General features: G+C 42.5%; 1 protein-coding gene across 8 annotated transcripts in view; it reads left to right on the forward strand.

The window, feature by feature from the left end:
• LOC115865665 (RE1-silencing transcription factor-like) overlaps nt 1–19,333 on the forward strand; it is a 284,605-nt gene that overhangs the window by 4,091 nt on the left and 261,181 nt on the right. For 5 of the 8 annotated variants that reach the window (XM_060299400.1, XM_060299401.1, XM_060299403.1 and 2 more), the window contains 5 exons: nt 1,964–5,289; nt 11,946–12,110; nt 13,495–13,784; nt 14,735–14,800; nt 18,024–18,268. The gene's annotated coding sequence lies outside the window, so the exon portion shown is untranslated. The remainder of the gene's footprint in view (nt 1–1,963; nt 5,290–11,945; nt 12,111–13,494; nt 13,785–14,734; nt 14,801–18,023; nt 18,269–19,333) is intronic. The other 3 variants (XM_060299404.1, XM_060299405.1, XM_060299399.1) reach the window with 3 other exon arrangements.

The following is a 19,333-nucleotide window of genomic DNA, read 5'->3' on the forward strand; positions in this document are numbered from 1 at the left end:
ACCCTAGGCACTTTTGCTTTTCTGGTTCCTTTCTTCCTTAAAATAATATTAAAAATTATATTTTATGACTGCATTAGTATAAAGATGAATATATAAATATTATATATTAAGACTTTTTCAAATTAAAAGTTCATCTTTTTTTCTCATATAAAAAGAACTAAAAACATTTTTGTAATCTCCTGAAAATGTTATGGTCTGTAGGCAATGGGCCCACTGTGCCCAATGGAGCAGTCGGCCGGGTTCAGGTAGGCAGTCCTTACATGGGTCTGTGTTGTAGCGTCGAGACCTGAGACCTGCTGCAGGTGTACATGTGCAAGTCATCTCAGTTAGCTGTGGTTGGAGCTACGGGGTAAGAGGGAGGACCAGGACAGGGGGAATCCTGACTTGATATTTGCTGAAATTCGAGAATTGCTGTTAATTATATCTAGAAGGGTATTGGTATGGTGGTTATGCTTTTAAAAGCAGTTCTTTTAGAGATGCAAGCTGAGACAATTGTGAATGAAGTGATATCTAGAGTTTGCTTTGCAATAATCCCAACAGGGGAATGGATGAGGCTATAGAGGAAACGACTCTTGGTTGTGAGTTGGTGATTGTTGAAACTAAGTGATGGAATCCTAGGGTTCATTGTCTAGACTATTCATTCAATAGTCTCTCTTCTGTTAGATATGTTTGAAGTTTTACCTAATAAAGTGCAAGATAGGAGGGGAGCTAGGATGGACAGTTACAGGTCTCAGCAGAGGCTTGAGGGGCCTGAGCAACTCAGAACTCCCCCAACGCTGCATACCAATCAGGTCTGCTTCACTCCCACACATTCAGTGTTAGGGCTGTTTAAGGGGAGAAATCAAGGCAATGTGTCTGTATTCCATGGCTGGGGACAGTGTGGGGAAGAACTAGCACATACAAGATGGTGAGCTAGTTTATAATTTGATGGAAATAGGATCGTGGATTTACAACCCACTAGAAATAAGGTAAAACGAGATAAACTGGTGTTCCCACCCCAAATCCAGGGGAATGGGAGGGACTCAGGACTTTCCCCACACTTCTGGTGGGGGAGGGATTTTGAGTCAACTCTAATTAAATTTTCAAAGGTCAGGATACCTCTGTCGACCTCTAGGTTGCAAGTGCTTGACACACAAGATGTGAACAAGTGGGAACAGAGAAGGTGTTAAAGACTTGTTTGTTAACCTGGATTTGGTTGAAGGAAATAAAATTGGAGCACCAATATTACATGGCTTCCTGCAGTCCAGGAGAGAGGGGGTGAAGGCAATTCCATTTCTGGTTCAAGGTGGTTGGTTTGGAATGAGGCCTTACCAAGTATTAGCTGTGCAGCCCTGTACAAATTACTTAACTTCTCAATGAAAAAGGGCTAATAGTGTTTGCTGTCAAGATAAGGGAGTTTCCAGTACGTTATACCCATCCTTTCCCTGCCTGAGTTAAGAAACAATTGAGAAACCCAGGCAGATGGAGTTCAAAACAACTCATTTACAATTGGTAAAGCTGTTTGGAGAAGGTGACTTTGGTGGACCAATTGGATTTCTAATATCCCCCTCCTCCTGAACTGAACTGAGCCCCTGGCTCAATTCACCAGACACACCTGCCCCCGGAGCAGGCTGAACACACTCTGCTTATGGCTCTAAGATCTCAAGGAGGGAGAAATGCACTCCTTCTCCTAGATTCACCAGGGGAGGAGTCACTGCTCCCACGGGAGGAAATAGGGGTGGGTGAGGGCAAAAACCAGGAAGTTCTCTGGGGAATTCTCCCTCTCCACATGGAAACGGGAGCACAGTTGTTCATCTCTAACACCTACCTCACTGGGTTCTTGTGAAGTATTGTACTTAGCACAGTATCCAGTACATGGTAAGTAGGTTTTGTTTTCTTAGTCATTATTATTAGCAGATATTAAGATGCTTCTCACATCTTTTTGGATAATGGAGTTTACTTCCTCTGGTGGTACTCATTGTAGTGCCAATGAAAACACAATCCTCCTATCAAGAAGCGGAGTCCACTTCCCCATGCCTTGAGTCTGGGGTGCCTGTGACTTGCTTAGACCAACAGAAGGTGGCAGAAGTGACATTGCATGATTTCCAAGCCCAGGCCCTGAGCAGCCTTGCCTTCTTGGCATGCTGCTCCAGAACTGCATGGAAAGAAACCCAGCCTCCCTGAGAGACCTCTAGCAAGAGAAGTCCAGACCTCCCCTCTGAGCCCGGCGGCCAGCTCGCCCTCTGCTGAATGCCTCCATGTGAGTGAGCCAGCAGGACCAGCAGAAGGACTGCCCGGCCAACCCACAGAAAGGTCAGGAAGGAGAATGATGGTTTTAAGCTCCTCTTTGGGGTTGGTTTGTTATTCAGCAGTGTGGAACTGAAACAGTGAAGTAAGAGAGTAAGAGAAAGAGTAAGAGAAAGAGTAAGAGAAAGTAAGTAAGAGTAAGAGACTGAAGCCGTGGGTGGTAGGGAGGGCAGCAAGGGGTTCGGACTGCAGCCAGCTGATTTTCAGAGGTTTGTGAGCAAGTACTTGGTTAGGGTCTGCTAAAGGAGCAGGCACACACTTCTCCCTCAATTAGCTGTTTTCAGTGCCTTTATCAACTTGTGTGAACTAACCTACAGCAGACCTGAACTTAAGTGACCCCTGACTGGCCAGTAAGAAACTGCATGAATTGAGGCAGAGGAGTGGGCTGCCTCCCACCTTCCCTAACTCTCCCCTCCTTCAGAGGGCTTTGCTTCCTGAGGACCTATCTGAGGAGGTCCTGGCCTGTGACCATCCTTAGAGACATAGCACAGGCAGTAAGAAGACAGAGCCTGAAGGCATGCATTCTTTCACAGTTTGTGTTGTTTTTTGTTTTGGGGTTTTTTTTTTTTTGTGTGGTACGCGGGCCTCTCACTGTTGTGGCCCCTCCCGTTGTGGAGCACAGGCTCTGGACACACAGGCCCAGCGGCCATGGCCCACGGGCAGAGCTGCTCCGCGGCATGTGGGATCCTCCTGGACCGTGGCATGAACCTGTGTCCGCTGCATCAGCAGGCAGACTCTCAACCACTGCACCACCAGGGAAGCCCTGTGTTGGTTTTTCTTCTCAGTCTGGGAGGTGCTGCCATGTGGGAAAACTTCCCCACCCGTAGCAGCATGCATCTGCCTGCCTGCCTGCTCTCTGTTGCCAGGGCGTGGTCTGTTGGACCTGTCAGGATGTTGGGCATCCTAGGCTGGGTTGCAAGACAGGGCAGGCAGAAGGCTGGAGACAGAGAAAGGGGGCTGGGGGAGCAGGGGAGCAGAAAGAAGCAGCTGGTCTTCAGTGTGAAGTGGGGAGCAAATTCACCCCAGGATACCAGGGACACGTAGGCAGTGGGCGGGCAGCTGCTCTGTGAACAGGGAGAGGGTGATTGAGGCTTGGCCAGATGGACATGAAAGGAAAGCAGTAACAGACCCCAGGTAACACACCGCATTTTCTGTAATGCTCTAAGCAGGCAGGAGTGCCCTGGGGCTTGGATAGTTTAAAAGCACCACATTCCTGGCTTCAGCAAAGCTTAAAGCATGGCCTAGGTCAGGGAGCCATTTTAAGTTCTGGCTTCTCTGGGATTTTTAAGTGACCCGTGACCCGTGATTGTCTAGTAAGAAGCTGCATGAACTGAGGCAGAGGAGTGCATTGCTCACTGACAGAGCCGAGCCTCCCACCTTACCTACCTCCCCCCTCCTCCTTCCAGGGGGTTTTGCAACTAAGGACCTATCTGAGGAGGTCCTGGCCTATGACCACCATTGACAGCAGAGACATAGCACAGGCAGTAAGGAGAGGGAGGCTGAAGACACATGTTCTTTCACAGTTTGTGTTGATTTTTCTTGGTTGATCGCTGGTAGAGAAAGCATAAGTGACTGTATTATATGATCTCATATAATACAGGGAGGCAGTGTAGGTGTGGCCGGGAATGTGCTTTCTGGAATCAGAATGGCAGGATTTGAACCCAGGACCCGCCACTTACTAGCTCTGTGTCTTTGGATAAATTAACTAACTCCTCTGGGCCTCAATTTCCTCACTTGCAAAATGGAGCTAAGAATAATGCTGTCAAATGCTGCTCCCCAGAGCACCACCAAAGAGCTTGTGGACAAAGCAAAGCTGAGTTTATAGCTCACTGAGATAAGGGAGATCCCTACCTCAGCAGAGTTTTAGAAGCGTCTAGTAAAGACAGGGCAGTGGTGGGGTATTTATAGGTTTTCGGCTTGTTTAGGATTGTGCAAGGGCTTGACAGACACAGCAAGGTGAGGGTTTCCAAATGAGTCTTTGAGAATTGATGAGACCAGTGGAGTACTTTCATGACAATAACAAAAGTTGTATGTAACTTCATCTTCCTGGGCAAGAGTTTCCAAAAACCTATTACTGAAGGCTGTGGGTAAAAGTCATGCTAATGTAGACAGTGATCTGTGTAGGCACAGATGGTTTAGGTTCAAGTTCTCCCATTTACCTCCAGCACTGCTGTGAGGATTAAATGAGACAATGGATGAAGTGCTCTAAGTATAGTCATAGCACTTGATAAATGTTCAGTGATTATTGCTATTAGTGCATTATTTTCCAGTCCAACCCCCATTTCTCTTGCCAGTTTGCTAGTGCATAAAATTCCATCTCCAGAATTGTTTTCTCATAACCTAAGGCTTTATCCCTTTTTAAAATGTAAACACAGGCAGAAAGGGTACCTCACTAAACCTAATCAGGCATTTACACCTCAGCATGGAGGAGTTTATAAAATCCTAAACAGGAAGCCTGGAAGCTTAGAATATAAGCTTTACTAATCCCTTAGGAGAAATGGCCCCATACATCCCTAAGCTGTTCTTGAGGAGCCTTGCACGTGCCCAATTACATGCAAGACTAAGGACAGTAACACTAGGTCCAGAACATCTGAATTTCCCCCTTTCAATCTGGTGTCAGGCTGCTCCCATCTAGTAAGATGCTCTTACCTCCTTGGCATTTGTGCTTGCCCAGGGTTCTCCAGAACCAGTAGGGGATTTTCTCCCTCCCTCCCTCCCTCCCTCCCTTCCTTCCTTCCTTCCTCCCTCTCTCACTTTTTGTCTCTTTCTTTTCTTTCATCCTATCTATCTATCTAAATGGGATTTATTATGAGGAATCAGCTCACAAGATTATGGAGGCTGAGAAAGACCCATGATCTGCCGTCTGCAAGCTGGAGACCCAGCAAAGCCAGTGGTGTAATTCATTTGGGGTCTGAAGGCCTGAGACCCAGAGGAGCTGATGATATAAATCCCAGTCTGGGGGCTTGACATGATGAGATGAGATGTCCGAACTCTAGCAGTGAGGTAAGAAAAAAAGAAGGAAATTCCACCTGTTTCTGCTTTTTGTTCTACTCAGGTCCCCAGTGGATTGGGTGAAGTTCATCCACATGGAGGAGGGCCATCTACTGAGTCCACCAATTCAAATGGTTAATCTCATCTGAAAACATCCTCACTGACACACCCAGAAATAATGTTTAGTCTGGACACCCCATGGCCAGTCAAGGTGACATATAAAACTAACCGTCTCACCCAGTCATAGAGAGGAGGTGGGGATTTGCAGGTGGAAGAGGTATGCGTCATTATCTCTAGAGAAGGAATAAGGTACGTTTTTGAAATCACACACTACCAGTGAAGCTCCTTAGGTTAGGGAGTTAGTAAGCTGCCCCACTTTACCCGAAGTACCTACACTCAGTCATATCTTCTGCAGGTTTCCACATCATGCCAACAGGCTCTAGACCTGGGGAGCTTAGCCCTGGCTATACCTTAGAGTCAACAGGGCAGCTTAAGAAAATACCTAAACCAGGTCTGCCCATGCAAACCCTGACCGTCCAGCGCTCAAGCAACTGGACCAAATTGTTAAGGTGAGGCCCAGGCACTGCTCTCTTTCAGAAGTTGCCCAGGTGATGCTGATACACAGCTTGAAGAAGCACTGCTCCAGATCAGTGCTATTCAAACTTTAGCTGCACAAGAGTCACTCAGAGGACTTGTTCAAACACAGATTTTGGGCTTTCACTCCCCAGAGATTCTGATTCAGTAGGTCTGGGTTAGGGCTTGAAAATCAGTACTTCTAAGATGCTCCCAGGTGATGTTGATGCTATGTATTAGTTTTCGGAGGGCTGCCATAACAAAGGACCACAGCCTGGGTGGCTTAAACAACAGAAATTTATTTTCTCACGAGTCTGGTGTCTAGAAGTCCAAGATCAAGGTTTCAGCAAGGTTGGTTTCTTCTGGGTGTGTGGACCCCATCACTTTGAGTAGGAAGGCTCTAGATTCCACAGATCAAAGAAACAGTATGGGTTCACCAGTTAAGAGTCATTTATAAGAAATATGATCCCTAATGGAATGGCTTCTTTTATATATTCCTTTGATATTAATGAGATCTCTGAATTCTCTTTGCCCTTCCCTCTAGAGTGAAGTGAGCAAAGGGTAGAGAGGTGGACAGAGAGGTCTGAGGTCAGAGAAATAGCCAGGAACCAGGGCTTTGTAGATGATTATGAGGTCTTTTCACAGAAGGAGGAGATGAGGGCTCTCCATATTGTGACCTTCCGCTGAATATTCCAAGCTGCGGGAGATCTTCATATATTAAGATCTTCCTTTACCATCATTCGTCAGCCAACTGAGATGTTCCATGGCAAGGTGTCTGTATTTTCCCTTGCCCATTTCCCTGTTTTAGTTTAAAATGGGTTAACATTTTTTTAAAAATTTTTTATTGTGGTAAGAATACTTAACATGAGATCTACCCTCTTAACAAATTTTATATGTACAATACCTCATTGTTGACTACAGGTACAATGTTGTACACCAGGTCTCCAGAGCTTATTCATCTTGCTGGACTGAAAATTTATGCCTGTTGGTTAGCAACTCCCCATTTCCCCCTCCCCCTAACCCCTAACACCATCATTCTACTCTTTAATTCTATGAATTTGCCTGTTTTAGATAACCCATATAAGTGGAATTATGCAGAATTTTCTTTCTGTAACGGGCTTATTTCACCTAGCATAATGTCCTCAAGGTTCCTCCATGTTATTGCATATTGCAGGATTTCCTTTTTTTTTTTAAAGGCTGAAGAGTATTCCATCGTCTGAATATACTACATTTTCTTTATCCATTTATCTGTTGATGGACATTTAAGTTCTTTCCATAGGTTGGCTATATGACAGGCAACAAAAACAAAAATAAACAAGTGGAACGACCTCAACCTCAAATGCCTCTGCACAATAAAGGAAACAGTCAGCTGAGTGAAAAGGCAATCTAGAGAATGAAAGGGAGAAAATATTTGTAAGCCATGTATCTGAAAAGGGGTTAATCTGATAAGCGGTTAATCTCTAAAATATGTAAAAAGAACTCTTGCAACTCCATTGTAAAAAAAAAACAAAAAACTAGTCTACATAGGTTTGATACACATGGAGTGACTCTTGTAGAATAAAATCGTAGGCAGCACTAGCACACTAGCACACTAGCACGCACTGCAGAGTCACAGCTAAGGCCGGCTGGCTGGGATTCTGCAGCATCTATATTTACCTAAATGAATGTAAGAAGTTAGCTGAAAAATTGCTGTTTCAAAGCCTCTCCCTGGGCCTTCCTGCAGCAGCGAGTTGTAAGTCCTGCACGGGAAATGGCAGACCACAGCTACGGCCTGCCTGCAATTTACACAAAGTAACTTCGTAAGGAAAATAAAGTCATAGCCCAAGAATCAGACTGATTCTTGCACAGCCAGGGTGAAACCTCTTTAAATTAGTTGCTGTTGTCCAGCTCCTTGGAAGTTTTTCATGTTGAAAAAAAGAAAATACTTGGATGTTAACTAGACCTATTGTGATCATTTTGCAATGTATACAAATATCAAATAATTATGTGTGCACCTAAAACTAATATAATGTGTGTCAACTACACCTCAATTTTCTAAAAAAAAACAAAAAACAAAAAACACAGCTTATATTCCACACACACAAATTTTTTCTTTTTAATTATTTATTTTTGGCTGTGTTGGGTCTTCATTTCTGTGCTAGGGCTTTCTCTAGTTGCGGCAAGTGGGGGCCACTTTTCATTGTGGTGCGCTGGCCTCTCACTATCGCGGCCTCTCTTGTTGCGGAGCACAGGCTCCAGACGCGCAGGCTCAGTAGTTGTGGCTCACGGGCCTAGTTGCTCCATGGCATGTGAGATCTTCCCAGACCAGGGCTCGAACCCGTGTCCCCTGCATTGGCAGGCGGATTCTCAACCACTGCGCCACCAGGGAAGCCCCCCAATTTTTTTTTTTTGATGATCAGATAAAATGAGTTGCAGCTTTAAGGGAACAAAATAAACTTCTTGTGTTTTTAAGGCACATGACTTTCAGCGGGGCAGGCTGAGGGGTGCATTTAGTTGTGGAAATGCATTGTAAGCAAATTTGACTTTTGTGAATCTAAAATGTTAGAAAGGAAAAACTTTTACTCTACTCTGTTAGGTTTAGTGTCTGTGGGCCTGTGAGTTAAACTGACACAAGAGATTAACAGGAGAAAAAGGTTTATTCGTATGTATATGAAAACCAACAAAAGCAGTAGTCGGCTCTTTAAATAGTTAAATTTAGAGGTTTATGGACTAACTTAGTAGAGACAAGGGAGGAAAAAAGGTGTTATGGGAAGACAAATAGGTTTCTTTAGGAAAGACAAGTGGATTTTTAGGAGAACAAATGGGAGGTAAGAAAGTTGGTGATGGGCTTCCCTGGTGGTGCAGTGGTTAAGAATCCACTTGCCAGTGCAGTGCACACGGGTTCAAGCCCTGGTCCGGGAAGATCCCACATGCTGCAGAGCAACTAAGCCCGTGTGCCACAACTACTGAAGCCCGCGCACCTAGAGCCCGTGCTCCGCAACAAGAGAAATCCCCGCAGTGAGAAGCCCGCACACCGCAACTAGAGAAAGCCCGCGCGCAGCAACAAAGACCCAACGCAGCCATAAAACTACCCCAGACAGGGGATTTATGGCAGCCTTATTTCCCAAATGTTGCTGCTTTTAGTCAGCTAAGGGAAGCTCTGAGAAGGCTTCTTTCCACATCTGTTGAATCTCAAATGCTTCAGCTTAAAATAATCTTCATATCAGCTCTAGGTCCCCACAATAGTATGTCAGAAATACTGTCTTGCTGCATAAGGAAGTGACCTGTAAACTGTTCTCTATTGCTGCCTAGCACCTGGCAGTGCCCCTTTAGATGGCAAGCTGTAATCATCTTCATCCTCCGTGTCAGGAGAGCTATGGTTATTTGAAGACATCTGAAATTCTCTTTGAAATTTAGCATTTATTACATTGTTATTCTCACATATGCTATTACTATAATTTGAAAGATTTTATAAATCCTATAAAAATATTATTCAAGTTATGATATTGCTAAAATCAGGGCTTAAAAAATGCAACCATAAATCAAAAAGTTCAGAATAAAAGTTAGATAAATTGGTATGAATAAAGCCAATCAACCAAATTAATACTATGCTATTAATTTAAAGGATAGCCCTATAGGAAAAATTTTAAATAGTGCTTAAAAATTAAAAGCAAAAAAAAAAAAAAAATTAAAAGCAACATTAAAGTAAAAATGTGCTCCAATAGTTATAGATGTTTGTACTCTACAAATGCATTCCTCATACTCTTTATTCCTTTGGTAAAATGAGCTTGATTTATGAGAGATCTCCCAAAACTTGTTCCTTGAGTAAAATATGACCTCTCTGTAAGAGGGTGGACAAAAGCTAAGACATCATTTAGTTCATGAGCAAAGAATCAAACTGCAATTCAATGGCAGGTGTTTACGTAGAAGAGCTAGAAGTTGAACAAACATCTCAAAACTGTAGGGCAATTAATTCTGCAAACTCATGGCAACTATAAAGTAATTCATCCTTAAAATTATGACAAGATCAGAGATGATAAGTATGTGAACTCTGCTTGAGTTCACATAGAAATAGATTTGTGAAATAGTTCACATTGAAATAGTTCACATAGAAATAGATCTATGAAATAATGTTGATTGAAAACAATTATTGATAGAATTCAAAATAGTACAGTTATTTTAGCTATGGACAAAATACAAGCTTGTCTACTGATAAAGATGGGGACTTAATTTAAACCTATGTAAATAGGACTTATATTCATTGGGTCCTCATTTTCTCCAGAGTTGTTTGTGTTAATGATAAAAGCAAATTGGAGTGGTCACCAGCTTCGGGAGGGGAAGGGAGGAAGGATAAATTGATGGAGCACAGGGGATTTTTAGGGGAATGAAACTATTCTGCATGATATTGTAATGGTGATGTATATCATTATACATTTGTCAAACCTATAGACTATACAACACAAGGAGTGAACCCTAATTTAAACAATGGACTTTAGTTAATAATAATTATCAGTATTGGCTCATCAATTATAACCATTGTACCACACTAATACAAGATATTAGTAGCAGGAGAAATTGGGGGGTGGGGAGTAGGGGTGAGGAAGTATGTGGGAACTCTGTACTTTCCACTCAATTTGTCTGAAAACGTAAAACTGCCCCCCAATTAATAAAGTCTTTTAATTAAAAAAAAACTAAATTGGTGGACAAAGAGATTGCTGATTCTTGAATCATCCAACACAAATCAGGCTAAAACATGCTTTCGGTTCTTTATTTACTTTGCTTAAAGGTGCACTGTTTATTTTGCAAGGGTGTAAGGATTAAGAACGAAATGAGAGCAATAGAATGTCTTACACCCGTTGCCAAAATACGCTTTCCCATTTGGTTGACTATCATGAACCTTAAGTCAGTCTACTCAGAGGAATACATTTCACCCTTTATAGGAAAAGTTCCAAATCTTCTTCCATTTATTTAGGAAGTAAACCCTGTATCTTAGAAATTCTCACTACAGGATTCACCACATCAACAAACATATATGCTTTATTGTTAGTATCTTGTTGATCAGCAATCACACATTTAACTTCATCAGAACACACAGCTTTCGCTCAGGTGGTGAACCAGGTCAGTAAGCCCCTCTCGTCAGTGGAAGCTCCGTAATCCTAGAGCATTCAAACTCGCTCTCACAATCAGATCCCAGTCTCCTCCAGCCCTGGAGCCACTTGCATCCTTTCTCCTCTGGCCACTCACCACCTTCTCTGCCTTGAATCATGGGTGTAAACTCAGGTCTATGAAAAAAACATGGCTTTATTCTCTCCAACTCAGCTTGCTTTCTGACCTCAAGCTTTATTCCGCCTAGCTGGTGGAAAAACAGCCTCCCGTCTTTCCGGGGTTCCAGGAGCCTCCGAGTGCCAAGATGTTGAGTGGTGGGGAGCGGGGGGAAGATCCTCTGGGCCATGGTCCATGCAGGTTACTGCTTAGACATGTCATCCCTCTCCACATGTTCCCTGCAGGTCCTCCCGCTTTCTGCTGCTTTCCTTTGTGAGTGGCACGTGGGAGTCTTTGGCAGGGCTGCCTTTGATCCTATCTAGCTAGACACAGCCATTTTCTCTCTGGGATTGTTTCCCTTAGTAGTGACTAGTAGTGACTGTGCTGCAAAGCCAGGCACAGGTCTTTTCTGCTCCTGGAATCCACGACCTCTCATTTTTCCCTCTAGACTCCCACCTGTTAAAAACACTTTCCAGTGTGGGGATGACACGGGTTCTCTTTCTTTAATCTTCTCCACAACACCCCACCCCAAGGATTCCCTAAGGGCTTAAGTTTTTGGAACAAGAAGCAAATACTTACAAACTATATGTTTTCTCCCTTGTACATCCCTTCCTTAAGGCAATGAGGCCAGAGCCTGCTGGGATGGAAGGAAGGGAAAGGAACCCTACAGAGAAAAAGGAAGAAACCCATATTTCAGAGTATTATTTGGCCATGTATTTTATTTGTATGGAGGCCTTATCTCCCTTAGTATATTTTAGACTGTCTGATAGCATGAGTTGTTTTCTCATGTCCTCCCTAGCATTTGTGGAGTGAACAGGTGTGCCCTTGACAATCTCTGGTTGTTCTTCCTTTAGCCTTGACCAGCTTTGAGGACAGCTCTGGAGCGCTCCTGTGGGGTCGTGATGGTCACATCCCCGCCGCTACATCGTAAGACTTCCGTTCCTAGTCACTGCCAGCTATTACATTTTGGGCCACCTTTGGAGACTTTGGATACCTCTGAACACAGTTCACCAGAACAGGTGAAATTTTAAAACTTTTTTTTTTTTTTTTGTGGTACGTGGGACTCTCACTGTTGTGGCCTCTCCGGTTGCGGAACACAGGCTCCGGACACGCAGGCTCAGCGGCCATGGCTCATGGGCCCAGCCACTCCGCGGCATGTGGGATCTTCCCGGACTGGGGCACGAACCCATGTCCCCTGCATCGGCAGGCGGACTCTCAACCACTGTGCCACCAGGGAAGCCCTAAAACTGTTTTTCATCAAATAGAAAAGGTTTGGTCCAAATTATTAAGAGGATGGTGAATGTTATAACCATATTACTATGGCAGGGGGAGGGAAGGGGTAGAAACCTTCATACATTGAGTCTCCTACCCCAAAATGCCACAGTGCTTCTCCAGAATCCTCACATCAGATACTCCTCTAGGCTGAAGCACTGAAGGCCTGTCTTAAAATGTAAACGTGCTCTTTGGTGATGCTCTTAGATGACCTTGGTTACTCAGTAAAGAGCAAACCCTGAAGGAATGAGACACAGGACAGGTAAGTTTTGATGAAACAAGGTGGGAGGGGGAAAGGAGAAGACCACAGCCTCCCATGGCAGACTGGGGTGAGAAATGGAATATGAAAGGGTCTCAGAAACGAACTCAAAGGTTTGTAATTTTGTCCAAGATGGGTAGGCCCTGCATCTGTGGTAAGGGGGTGTGTGAGCCCATCAACTTTCTTTTTTGTGAGTTGTCCGATGAGCATTTTATTCATTCTCCCCTCAACTCTGCAGGGAGCCTGCAGCTGTGGTATTTAGCTCCCCCGGGGTTTCCATTGTGTGGGCTGGAGTCCCAGGGCCCTGGGTGGCTCACCACTGGGAGGGCACCACGCTGATGGAGAAGGGGGAATAAGCTCTTCTTTGCTCCAAGCACTTCTCCTCGCCTGCTTCCACTGCCTAGGGCTGATGGGGTTCTCCACGCCCCCCACCCCTCACAGCCCTGAACCTTGTCAAGGCCATTAACTTTTTTTTCACCTGTATCAATTTAAGAATTTTTATTGAGATGTAATTGACAGCTAACATTATATTAGTTTCAGGTGTGCAACATAATGACTCGCTATTTGTATGAAACACTGAGGCTGGGTGCTGAGCAGCAGATCTAGTGAGGGTGGGTCCAGGCCTCATTCACCCCTGCACCCCAGCGCCCAGCCCTGTGTCTGCCACCTCAGGGCCACTCCTGCAATGTGTGCTGTGCTGAAATGAGCTGCATTTAGTCCATGTTTGTGGAATTTGGGTCTACCTCCCCAAGCCTTTTAATATCCCCAAATAAGTCTCAGGCTCTGAAAAAGATAAATTGATTTTACTAATTGACTCAGGTGATTCTAATTCTTTGTCTTTGCTTTTCTAATTGTTCTCCGTGCTCCGCAAGTATCAAGGAGTGCAACGTGCAAAGAAGTAGAAAGAAAAAGGAAAGACCCCTTCTTATCGTCAGACCAGACTTTCATGTGCTTTTGTGGAATAAGTATTTTGTACCAGGACTGGACAACAAAGTGGGTTCCTGATGAGAGAAGATGAAAGGAATGACCGCGTTGGCCAGGATGGGGATATCAAAGGCTTTCTCTTCCCTCTGGCCAGCTGCTCAGCTCCTTGGAGCAAAACAACCCGTCTGTCTGGGATTTGTGTTAGACCTGATCCTGCTGTGGCTTTTCCTCAGACTGTGTAAGGCAAGTTCCCTGCTTATTATCCTTGTTTAGACTCAGCTAAACTCATAAACAGGACCTCTTAGGTTGCTGCTATTGTTTTGAAACTTTCTGGGCTTTGAAGATGGTCTGTGATTGATTTATTAATTACAGAAACTCGAATTCTTGGTTCATTAACCCTCACAGCTCCCAATTCTTGGTGCAAATGGAATAACTTAGTTGAAGTGCAGCTGAATTATCTAAACCTGCAAAAGATTTTAAATGGTTGCTGTTTGACCTTGTGGTATATGTGCGGCAAACTGTTCTCTGAACCCCATACAGGACATGTAAGAAAGGAGATTTGAAATCAAAACTGTCCTGGGAGTGAGACGTATGGTCACTTTATGTATATTGCATATTACTTGGTTAACGAAGTCATTTGCCTAAACTTGTTTTGCTTAGACAGATATTATAACTACTTGTATTCTGTAACCTCACACCAATTTGAAGGTATGGCAAACAGTTGTGGGTAAGAGAAAGACGGGAAGAGACAGACTGGTTCAGGTGTTCTGAATGAATGTTTTGGAGATACAGGTGCTACTGATCTAAAATTAGTTATTTGTATTTTATTATATTATTTCCATTACGTAGCATATATTAATACAATATATAAGTATATACATTATATTAAATTTAATGTCTTCTATTAATATATAATGCATTAATATGAACATATTTAATTTATTGATAAATATATTACTTTACATTTGATATATTAATATATAACATATAATGTATGTTATAGTAAATATAAATTATATATATTTAATTGGAAGTCCCTTTAGTAAATAAAACAACTTGTGCTGTGATGGCTCAGTGAATGCTGTTTGGTTAAGCACCTGAATTCCAGCTGCCTTACTTTAGAGGCGAGAGTGCCTCACGGCCAAGCTTTAGTTTAGTTTATCATTTTGCCTCATTTTGCCTTTGCAGAAAGTCATCATACGAGTTATCTATTTCTGTGTAACAAGCTAACCTACAGCTCAGTGGCTTAAAATTGTAAGTGTTTATTATCTCAGTTTCTGTGGGCCTTGAATCTGGGTGCAGCTTAGGTGGTTGCTTTAGCTCCTTGCTGGCTGTCGACTAGAAACTTCCCTCAGTTCTTTGACATGTGGGCCTCCCCACAGGGCAGTGCCCAGCGTGGCAGCAGGATCCTCAGAGTGAGCGAGAGTGAGCAAAAGAGCGCAAACAGAAGCCTGTCTTTCTGTAACCTAATCTTGGAAGTGACACCCCATCAATTTTGTCACAGGGTCTAGCCCAGTCAAGGGGAGGGGATTCCACAAGAGCATGAATATCGGGTGTAGGGATTTGAAGCCATCTTAGGTGGTGCCTACCCCAGCTAAAGAGAGAAAAGTGACTTTTTACTTATCACAGGATACTATCAAGAAAGTGAAAAGACAATCCACAGAATGGGAGAAAATATTTGCAAACCACATATGGAATAAAGGTCTAATATCCAAAATACATAAAAAGCTCTTAGAGCTCAGCAATAAAAAGACAAATAACCCAATTTAAAAATAGGCAAAGGATTTACATAGACATTTCTCTAAAGAAGGTATATAAATGGCCAATAAGTGCATGAAAAGATGCTCAGCATCATTAGTCACTAGGAAAATGCAAATCAAAATCACAATGAGTACCACTTCATACATACTATATTTTATTTTATTTTATTTTTTAATTAATTTTTTTTACTGGAGTATAGTTGATTTACAGTGTTGTGTTAGTTTCTGCTGTACAGCAAAATGAATCAGTTATACATATATCCCCTCTTTTTTAGATTCTTTTCCCATATAGGTTATTACAGAGTACTGAGTAGAGTTCCCTGTGCTATACAGTAGGTTCTTATTAGTTACCTATTTTATATAGAGTAGTATGTATATGTCAATCCCAATCTTCCAATTTATCTCTCCCTGCTCCTTCCCCCTGGTAACCATAAGTTTGTTTTCTACAACTGTGACTCTATTTCTGTTTTGTAAATAAGTTCATTTGTACCAGTTTTTACATTCCACATATAAACGATATCATATATTTGTCTTTCTCTGCCTGAGTTCTTTCACTCAGTATGACAATCTCTAGGTCCATCCATGTTCTATATTTTTTTTTAATGAAGAATAACAGATGTTGACAACAATATGGAAAAACTGGAATCCTCACACACTGAGGTATAAAATGGTGCAGCCACTGTGGCAGCAGTTTGGCAGTTCCTCCAAAAGTTAAATATAGAATTACCACATGACCCAGCAATGCCACTCCTACATAGGTATACACCCACGAGACATGAAAATACACATTCACAAAAAAACCTTGTACATGAATGATCGTAGCAGCATTATTCATAATAGCCAAGAAGTGGAAATAATGCAAATGGCCATCGACTAATGAATGTAAAAACAAAATGTAGTATATCCATGGAATGTTACTCAGCCATAAAAAGAAATGAAGCACTGATACATGCTACAACATGAATGAACCTTGAAAACATTATGCTAACTGAAAAAGGCCTGACACCAAAGGCCACATAGTGTATGATTCCATTTATATGAAATGTCCAGAATAGGAAAATCTGTAAAGACAGAAAACAGATTAATGTTTGCCAGGGGCTTGGAGGAAGGGGGAATAGGGACTGCCTGCTAATAGGTACAGAGTCTCTTTTTGAGGTGGTGGCAATGTTCTGAAATTATATAGTGGTGCTGGTCACACAACTCTGAGAATACACTAAAATCCACTGAACTGTACACTTAAAATGATGAATTTTATGTTATGTGAATTTTATCTCAATAAGAATTCTTTTTTAAGTTACTATGACCAATGGTAACAAATATTTACTGAATGTTTGGTAGCCTGCTAAGTACCCTGCTGTGTCTGGGTTCTAGAACCCAGGTCAGTGGTTTTCAACCTCAGTGGCACATTAAAATCACGTGGGAGCTTTTAAAATTTTTGATGTCCAGGCCACACCCCAGACCAGTTAAATCATAATCTCTAGGGTAGAATCCAGGCCTCAGTGGTTTTTAGGGTGCCGCATGAAATTCCATCGTGCGGCCAAGTTTGAGAACCGCCAGCCTAGAGCATCATGACTCCTCAGCAAGTTGGGTTCCCTCAAGAAGTGACCACTCTCACACCCTATCTTCTTTCCATTAACAGTAATCAGCAAAGAAAGCCGCTTGTCCTCAAGGACAGACTCCTCCTCCAAGTCAAGACAGCCCCTTAGTTTCTCCTAATTCACCACTATTTTCCTTTCTGTGGGTGACCCAGAATGTTCAGTAATTTAAAGAGGGAATATTTTATGCTTTGCAGTGTTTTTCTCATTTTGGATTAGGTTGCTGTGATTCAGCTGTGGGCAGAGAATCATTTGTTCCACTTTGGAACAAAAGTTGAATTCTGTCCAAATGGGTTGGCACTTTTGCCCTGAAAAACCTGGATTTTATAGTTTATGAAGTTCTGAGCAAAAACCTAAGATGAAATGAGCTAGAAATGTGAGGACTTTTACTGGGCCTATGTGCTCTCTTTTGTATTTATCATCTAACTGTAATACTTTAGTTTATTTAACCATCTTCTTGGCCTCCCAGAGCCTTAGCCGTTAGTGTCCTAAATCCTCCGTTGCCAGCAGCACAGCAACCTGCTTTTGCGCGGTATTCATTCTGTTTGGCAAACCCATGTGGTCTTGTGTCCCAAACCACGAGTGGTCCTAGTTAAATCCACCAATCAAAGTACTAACTTGTTTTTTCATTTGTCCCCAGAAGCTGAAGCCAATTTGTGAAAAAGATGGAAATGGGTTAAAAAAAAAAAAAAAAAAGAAGTTAGATGATTTTAAAGAGCCATAAAGAAAGGATCAGCTACAGCTACTTTAGGCTACAGGAGGACCAGTGAGGTTTTAGCTAGTAACCCACCCTGGTGGTAGGTGATGGGGGTAAATATAGTTGGCCCTCTGTACCCCGGGTTCCACATCTGCAGATTCAACCAACCATGGAACAAAAGATACTTGAAAAAAAATTCCAGAAAATTCCAAAAAGCAAAACTTGAATTTGCCATGCGCAGGCAACTATTTACATAGCATTTACATTGTATTTGCAACTATCTCTATAGCATTTACATTGTATTAGGTATCATAAGTAATCTAGAAATGATTTAAAATATACAGGAGGAAGTACACAGACTATTTGCGAATACTATGCTATTTTATATGAGGGACTTAAGCATCCAAGCATTTTGGTATCTGCAGAGGGTCCTGGAAGCAATCACCCAAGGATCCCAAGGGACAGCTGTACACAGGATCAGCTCTGGCACCACTCACAGGGACAACGAGAGAAGAACTCTGGAAGGGAGACTGATCAGAGACTAGCAACTTCCGAAAACTTCTGGCAAGAACACAGAAAATTGCAGAGGCCTGTGGAGTGGAGGAAACCCACCCAGACAAGAAAGGGCAGGGAAGTAACAAGCAGAAGCATGTGGATCTGCCCCTTGAAGGTAGTAGAAATCAGCCATCTTTCTAGAATTAAATAGAGTGCACAAGTCTTGAGTATATATAGCTCAGTGAATTTTTACACATATACACCTATGAAACCACCAGCCAAATCAATACCTAGAACATTTCTATCTTCCCAGAAAATTCTCTCATGCCCCCTCCAGCTCAGTAGCCTCCTCCCCTCACCCAGAAGTAGCCTCTATTCTTATTCATATCACTGTAAATTAGCTTTGCCTTTTCTTGATCATCATATGAATGGAATCATATAGCATATTTTCATTTGTATATGGCTTCTCTTGCATGGCGTAATGTTTTTGAGATCTACCCGTATTGTTATGTGTATCAATAGTTTGTTCTTTTATTATTGCTGCGTAGTATTTCATGATATAAATATGCCACATTGCTTATCCAGTCCTCTGTTGATGGACATTTGGCTTGTTTAAAGTTTGAGGCTATTCTGAATAAAGCTGCTATGAACATTGGGGGTACAGGCCTTTTCATAGACATACACATTCATTTTTCTTGAGGCGATATCTAGGAGTGGAATTTCTGGGTCATAGGGTAGGTATATGTTTAACTTTAGTAGATACTGCCAAACAGTTTTTCAGAGGTGGTTGTATCATTTCACACTTTCACTAACAGTGAGAACTCCAGTGGTTGTTTTTGAGATGAAAAGAAAATCAGCAAATACCTTAACCTGGGCCAACTTCCTGGCAGCATAAAATTTGGGATATTTGCGGTTGAGTGATGAAAGAAAAACAATAAAAACAGAGGCCAGGGAGGGGCCTGTAACTGTCCCACCCCAACCAGTACCAGCAGGAAGGAAACCCTACAGCTATTTTGGGATAGTTTCCTAGCAGGGACATTAGCTATTTAAAAGGGAAAGGGATTTGATAGGAAGGGAGATGCTAAAGTTGTTTCCAATTAACCTGTTGGAAAACAGTAATTAAAAAAAAAAAAGCAGGGTAGGTAGTAATGTTCCTCATACTTTACTGGGCAGGAAAATTCTGGTTAAAAATACAGAATTTGCATTTTTAAAGAGATATCCCAGGTGATATCACTGGTGT

Source organism: Globicephala melas, chromosome 5 (genome assembly GCF_963455315.2).
Source record: "Globicephala melas chromosome 5, mGloMel1.2, whole genome shotgun sequence".
NCBI classification, from domain to species: Eukaryota; Metazoa; Chordata; class Mammalia; order Artiodactyla; family Delphinidae; genus Globicephala; species Globicephala melas.